Raw genomic sequence first — 7834 nt, 5'->3', positions numbered from 1 at the left:
AGGTCCAGAGAGCTAAATACAAAAATTGAATGTAGAAAAACTCTTAACTTGATAATGTTCACAGTGATAATGCAAAAGTAAAGTACCAGTAATAACAGTAACCGTAGAAATATAATAATAATGACAGATTCTGCAGATGACACCTTGCCAAGACACAGATTAAGTCAATAAGGGAACAAACACCTCATTTTCCCATCTTTCCCACAATTTACATCTTGCTTCACTCCTTAGGATGCTTTGTATGAGCAAATTGCTGCTGTTTCTCACTCGGATTATCAGACTGGACATTGTTCGCCTTACAGTGATTTTTAAGTTGTCCAGGTGGTTTTCTGTGAACATCTGTGTGGTGGAGTGGTAGCGAGGAGTGTTTGTGAAGTGTGTCAAGATGTCATTGTGCACAACAGTGGTATGTCTCATGGTCTTTCGGGTATAGTTCGTCCAGAGGGAACGCCCATAGATACTGTAGCAATACGAGCAGAAGAGCAGCAGTTTCACGGCTTTGTAGCAGAAGGCAAACCTTCTTGCAATCATGTTGCTAGTTGCACATCTTTATGACGCCTCAGTTCTATGTCTGCTGTATCTTTTAGGTTGTCCGTGATAATGTGACCCAAGTACAGAAATTTTTGCACGAATTCCAGCCGATGATTTCCGAGGAAAATTTGTGGTTCTGCAATATGCTTAAGCGATCATGGGAGCAGCGACATGCACTGGGTCTTGGTTTCGTTGTATAGGATAAGAACAAAATCGGTAACAAATTCAGTGTGTTTATTGTAAAATATTTGAGATGTCATTGGGTGGGAATGACATCTCAAGGCAAACTGAGCCCCCTCTCCTGTACAGACTAGCTATTAGAGTGAGGGTAAAAGTTGCCATGAGTCATTTATGGCCCATGGAAGTGATCTGAGCCCTTTCCCTGCAAAATTCATTTAACCCTCTTACACCGATTGGACGTATTAAACGTCGAGATAAATTGTCTCCCGGGTGCTGATTGGACGTATTAAACATCGACATAAAAAAGTTTTTTTCAAAAATTCGCGGAAAAATACTTATAGGCCTACCAGCCAAAACCTTTGAATCAGCGCCTTGGGGGATGCTGGGAGCTCACGGATCAAGGCGTTGTTTTGTTTACAATCATTACGCAGGCGCGCAAGCGCGAATTTCTTTCTTATCGCACTGAAAAGTATCAGTGACACATCTCAGAATTTATAACGTCACTTTGACATGATTTTTGCACCATTTTAAATTAGCCGTTACATGGAGTATTATATATGAAAATGTGCACAATTTCATGTAGAATACAATACAAAAATACTCATGAATGTAGCTTTTATAAGTTTTGAAATATTTTCATATAAATAACGATAAGTGCCAAGATTTCAACCTTCGGTCAACTTTGACTCTACCGAAATGGTCGAAAAACTTAATTGCAAGCTAAAACTTATATTCTAGTAATATTCAATCATTTACCTTCATTTTGCAACAAATTGGACGTCTCTAGCACAATATTTCGATTTATGATGAATTTATGAAAAAACTTTTTCCTTACGTCTACGCGGTAACTCTTCCAATAAATTTTGTCGTGCGATTGTCGCAATGTTTGCACCATTTTAAATTTGCCGTTACATAAAGTTTTATATATGGAAATGTGCGCAATTTAATGCACAATACAATTAAAAACAACTCATGGTTGTAGCTTTTATCAGTTTTGAAATATTTTCATATAAATAACGATAAGTGCCAAAATTTCAACCTTCGGTCAACTTTGACTCTACCGAAATGGTCGAAAAACGCAATTGTAAGCTAAAATACTTATATTCTAGTAATATTCAATCATTTACCTTCATTTTACAACAAATTGGAAGTCTATAGCACAATATTTCGATTTATGGTGAATTTATGAAAAAAAAAAATTTCCTTACGTCCGCGCGGTATCTCTTCCGAAAAAAATCAGAAATTTTTTTCGTGTGATTGTTGTAATGTTTGCACCATTTTAGATTAGCCGTTACATAAAGTTTTATATATGAAAATGTGCGCAATTTCATGTAGAATACAACTAAAAATAATTGAAGGTTGTAGCTTTTCTCATATTCGAAATATTTGCATATAAAAAAATATATAAAAAAAATCGACATTCGGTCAACTTTAACTCGTCCGAAATGGTCGAAAACTGCAATTGTAAGCTAAAACTCTTACAGTATAGTAATATTCAATCATTTATCTTCATTTCGAAACAAATTGGAAGTCTCTAGAACAGTATTTAGATTTATGGTGAATTTTTGAAAAAAAAAAAAAATTTTACGTCCGCACGTTACGAATTCATGCATCATTTTGTGATAATATTTTCTGTGTTGCTTTGATCGTTTTACAATGTGTTATATTCCAAAATAATCACCATTTAGTGTACAATACAACGAAAAACAATTAACTCGTTAGCTTTAACTTTTTTGCTCACAGCGCGATTTGAATACAATTATATATGAAATTTTGTTTTCGCGCTATCATATATCCCATTATTTATATATAATAATGATATTTTTTCCCCTTTCTGATGGTTGCATACTACACTTCTGGCAATGACAAAAAAAGGAGCCAAAAATGAACTCTTAATCTTGAAAACTAAGCACGCTGTGATTTTTTTTTTTTTTTTCCGCTTTGGCACTCACTCCGAGACACGCTCGGCATACGGGAGACGATTTTTATTATACCCCTTCGGCGTAAGAGGGTTAAGCTGTTTGGCCCAAAATCATGAACATTATGAATGTGACCTGGAATCCACTTCAAAGCTATAATTAAACATATAGTATGTATGCTACCCATCCACAAGGGGTTAATGGGCATCGGAAGTGTCACCATTCATCTTAGCTACCTCAAAAACTAGGAATTAGACACTAACCCTTTAATGCCGATTGAACGTATTAAACGTCTATATAAATTGTCTGTTGGGTGCCAATTGGACGTATGGTACGTCGATATAAAAAAGTTTTAAAAAAAATTTGCGGAAAAATAGTTATAGGCCTACTAGGCGAAAACTTTTGAATCACGCGCCTTGGGGGATGCTGGGAGCTCACGGATCAAGGCATTGTTTTGTTTACAATCGTTACGCAGGCGCGCAAGCGCGAATTTCTTTCTTATCGCACTAAAAAGTATCAGCGACACATCTCGGAAATTATTTCGTCACTTTGACATAATTTTTGCACCATTTTAAGTTAGCCGTTACATGGAGTATTATATATGAAAATGTGCGCAATTTCATGTAGAGTACAAAGAAAAACATCTCATGGTTGTAGCTTTTATTAGTTTTTAAATATTTTCATATAAATAACGATCAGTGCCAAAATTTCAACCTTCGGTCAACTCTGACTCTACCGAAAAGGTCGAAAAACGCAAGTATAAGCTAAAACTCTTATATTCTAGTAATATTCAATCATTCACCTTAATTTTGCAACAAACTGGAAGTCTCTAGCACAATATTTCGATTTATGGTGAATTTATGAAAAAAAAACTTTTTCCTAATGTCCGCGCACTAACTTCCGAAAAAATCATAAATTTTTTCGTTGCAATTGTCATAATGTTTGCACCATTTTAAATTAGCCGTTACATAAAGTTTTATATATGGAAATGTGCGCAATTTCATGTAGAATACAACTGAAAACAGCGCATGGTTGTAGCTTTTATCAGTTTTGAAATATTTTCATATAAATAACGATGTGCTAAAATATCAACCTTTGGTCAACTTTGACTCGACCAAAATGGTCAAAAAACGCAATTGTAAGCTAAAACTCTTATATCCTAGTAATATTCAATCATTTACCTTTATTTTGCAACAAATTGGAAGTCTTTAGCACAATATTTCGATTTATGGTGAATTTATGAAGAAAAAAAAAAATTCCTTACGTCCGTGCGGTAACTCTTCCGAAGAAAATCAGAAATTTTTTCGTCCGATTTTCGTAATGTTTGCACCATTTTAAATTAGCCGTTACATAAAGTTTTATATATGAAAATGTGTACAATTTCATGTAGAATACAACCAGACACAACCTATGGTTGTAGCATTTATCAGTTTTGAAATATTTTCATATAAATAACGATGTGCCAAAATTTCAACCTTCGGTCAACTTTGACTCGACCGAAATGGTCGAAAAACGCAATTGTAAGCTAAAGCTATTACATTCTAGTAATATTCAAATCATTTACCTTTATTTTTCAACAAATTGGAAGTCTCTAACACAATATTTCGATTTATGGTGAATTTATGAAATAAACTTTTTCCTTACATCCGCGCGGTAACTCTTCCGAAAAAAATCATAAATTTTTTCGTCCGATTTTCGTAATGTTTGCACCATTTTAAATTAGCCGTTACATAAAGTTTTATATCCGAAAATGTGCGCAATTTCATGTAGAATACAACTTAAAATAATTGAAGGTTGTAGCTTTTCATTTTCGAAATATTTGGATATAAATCACGATAAATGAAAAAAAAAACCACGTTCGGTCAACTTTGACTACCGAAATGGTTGAAAAACGCAATTGTAAGCTAAAACTCTTAGTCTAGGAATATTCAGTCATTTATCTTCATTTTGAAATAAATTCGAAGTCTCTAGCACAATATTTAGATTTTTGGTGAACTTTTGAAAAAAAAACTTTTTTTTCCTTCCCTCCGCGCGCGGATTCTCCGCCGCAAATCTCCGAAATGTATATGTCGCATTCTCGTAATATTTGCTCCGTTTCATATTAGGCGTTTCATAGAGTTATATATATGAAAATGTGCGCAATTTCATGTAGAATAAAAAAAAAATAGTTTAAGGTTGTAGCTTTTCTCTTTTTTGAAATATTTGCATGTAAAAAATATATAAAAAAATTCGACATTCGGTCAATTTTAACTTGTCCAAAAGGGTCGAAAACTGCAATTGTAAGCTAAAACTCTTACAGTATAGTAATATTCAATCATTTATCTTCATTTCGAAACAAATTGGAAGTCTCTAGAACAATATTTAGATTTATGGTGAATTTTTGAAAAAAAAAAAAAACATTTTTTTGTCCGTGCGTTACGAATTCATGCATCATTTTGTGATAATATTTTCTCTGTGTTGCTTTGATCGTTTTACAATGTGTTATATACCAAAATAATCGCAATTTAGTGCACAATGCAACGAAAAAAAATTAACTCGTTAGCTTTAACCGTTTTGCTCACAGCGCAATTTGAATACAATTATATATGATTTTTTTTTTGCGCTAACATATATCGCATTATTTATACATGATAATGATATTTTTTTTCATTTCTGATGGTTGCATACTAAACTTCAGGCAATGACAAAAAAAGGAGCCAAAAATGAACTCTTAATCTTGAAAAATAAGTGCGCTGTGATTTTTTGAAAAAATAAATTTTTCCGCTTCGGCACTCACTCCCAGACCCCCCCGGCATACGGGAGACGAGTTTTATTATACCCCTTCGGCGTTAAAGGGTTAATATCTGTCATTTTTTACACATTTTATTTTTCACCCCCTTCTCCCATCCCCCCCTTCCTATCTGGGCTGAACCTGAACTTGAAGGGCATCAGGAGTGTCACAATTCGTCTCAGCAACCTCAAAAACAATGGATTAGTCTTTATTATCTGTCATTTTTGGTTATTTTTATATATTACTCCCTTCCCAACCTCACCACCTTTGGTGCCAGTGAAATCTTACCCCCACAGTATTCTTTTCCAAGATAGTAAGTCAAATTTATACTGAATGGGGTATGATATACCTATATTGTTTATTTAATTACGAAGTTTCTGGGCAGAACCAGCCCCATTTCATGGAAGCCCTTCCCACCCCTACCCCCTTTGGCGCTAGTGATGTCTTACCCCCACGGTGTTCTTTTCTAGTTAAGTCATATGTATACCAAGTTTGGTTGAAATTGCTTAATGTGTTTCAGTTATGCTGGAACACAAACATATCCATTTTTTAATGTAGTGTAGATTACAGAAAAAAGCTATTAGTGGCATAGGCTGTAGGTACCTTTTTCAGGTGGGGGGGATGAGAGTGAAAAGTAAACAAAGAATAGGATCGTTTAGTTTGAACAGTCTGTTCACCAATTCCTATCTGGTAGTTTGAACATCTATAGTTTTCCATTCAGATTTTTCTGTTGTTGGCCTGTGAGGATGTTTATAGTAGTGTGTTTACTACATGATTTTGTTAATTAGATCGTTATCTGAATTTGGTTGGGGTTTTCTTGTGTTTTATATTTGTCATTATATATAGGATATCTTCCAAAGAGGAGAAAAACTGTCATTTCCAATGTGTAAGGTAAGAAGAGGGTGCATACCTGATTTTACTCTTCAGTTTATGACAGTCACAACCAATGTGCTAAATATAGGAACAACGATTGCTAGATCAGTGTATTGGTTGGTCACATGAAATAATGAATATTTAAGGCATAAGCAGATGTGAGAAGCAGATAAGAGTAGGAAAGGACTGTAAAGATTCTTCCAACTCAAGGACTGGAAGTGAGGTTAGAAGTAAATCTTTCATGTTTCACAACCTTTCAAATAGCAGCTCTTGCCACTCTTCCAGTTTCCCTAGTAATGCTGCTTCAAAATTTTCCCCCCTTAGGAACAAGGCATGAGGTAGATGTGCTAGGTAAGGTTAAGCAGACTTGCTCAGTATCCAATTTTGTATCCTGTAGGCCTTCCTGTAGTCTACCCTAGCAAGATTCAGTATTCTTTTGCCTGAAATTGTATGCTCACTTGGCAGCAGGCACCAGCCTTGAATTGGAAGCTCTCTTGCCAGTAGATGCTTGCCTGACATTGGACACATTCATGACAGCAGTTGTGCTCCTGACACCAAACCCGTAGACTTTTACTTGGCACCAGGCTCCCATGTTCCTCTCAGTCTCCTAGGCGGTCTGGCTATAATGGTTCGTCTTCACGTTTTTTATCTAATGTGAGGGATTTTCGTGTGAGCAACTATGATCAGGCATGTTAATGGATTTGTTCTCCACTTCTCCTTCCTTTCTCAGGTATGTCATAAAGTTTTGATGCCTACCGTGAAGATATTGCTAGTATCTCCTGCTTCTCAGTCATCATGCTTCCAGTCTTTGACCCTTTCTTTGTTTATTAGGGCTACCCCTGAGCATTCTAGGCGCTTGTTTCAACTGTGTTGTTCATACGGATACCTCAGGCGGTTGGCCAGTCTCTGAGCCAGGGTTTGAAGTATTGTCAAGCTACTTTTAGGCATTCTTGAGCCTCTTTTAGATGTTCTTGGTCGCCTTATTCAGCACTGAGGTTTGGGTGATTTACCTGTTAAAGCAGATCCTTCTTAGATTGCTACTGTCTCAGTAGTACGTACAGCAGACTGGAGTATCTTCCCCTCAGTCAAGTTTTTCAGTCTGCTCCTTTGGGATTTTTTATTTTTCCTTGTGCTACCTTGATGTCAGTGCAGAATGGTGTGCATAGTCAGGAAGGCTTTGTTTTCTGTGCAGATGATTCTTAGGTGCCAGGCTCCATGGCACAAAGTGGAGCCAACCATTCCTTAGGTATGAAACAGGTTTTTTGCTTCCATTTACAGATGAATTTTTAGAGGAGTTGAATCTCCTTTTATCTTGGGGAGCGTGGGACAATGCTGCTGCCGCCACCCCAGCTTCCCAAGGATTTCCCTCTGAGTCTGCAACTTGCAAATTTGACTGATGCTGATGAAGAGCAGGTGGTATCGTCAGCTGTTCAGAGACTGATTAAGGTTCGTACTAGCAACTTTCATGATTTCATTGATGAATCAGTAATTCAGGATTTGAGGTCCCTTAGGATTGCTAGGCTTGAACCTGAGGCATATCCTATTTCATCTCCAAAACAGG

At 36.0% G+C, this 7834-nt stretch overlaps 1 protein-coding gene across 1 annotated transcript in view; it reads right to left on the bottom strand.

The window, feature by feature from the left end:
• The window catches only part of LOC135207213 (bifunctional purine biosynthesis protein ATIC-like), a 106331-nt gene that overhangs the window by 70787 nt on the left and 27710 nt on the right, over window positions 1-7834 (bottom strand). The window lies entirely within an intron of this gene.

Source organism: Macrobrachium nipponense, chromosome 32 (assembly GCF_015104395.2).
Source record: "Macrobrachium nipponense isolate FS-2020 chromosome 32, ASM1510439v2, whole genome shotgun sequence".
NCBI classification, from domain to species: Eukaryota; Metazoa; Arthropoda; class Malacostraca; order Decapoda; family Palaemonidae; genus Macrobrachium; species Macrobrachium nipponense.
This window is presented reverse-complemented; position numbering and strand designations above follow the sequence as displayed.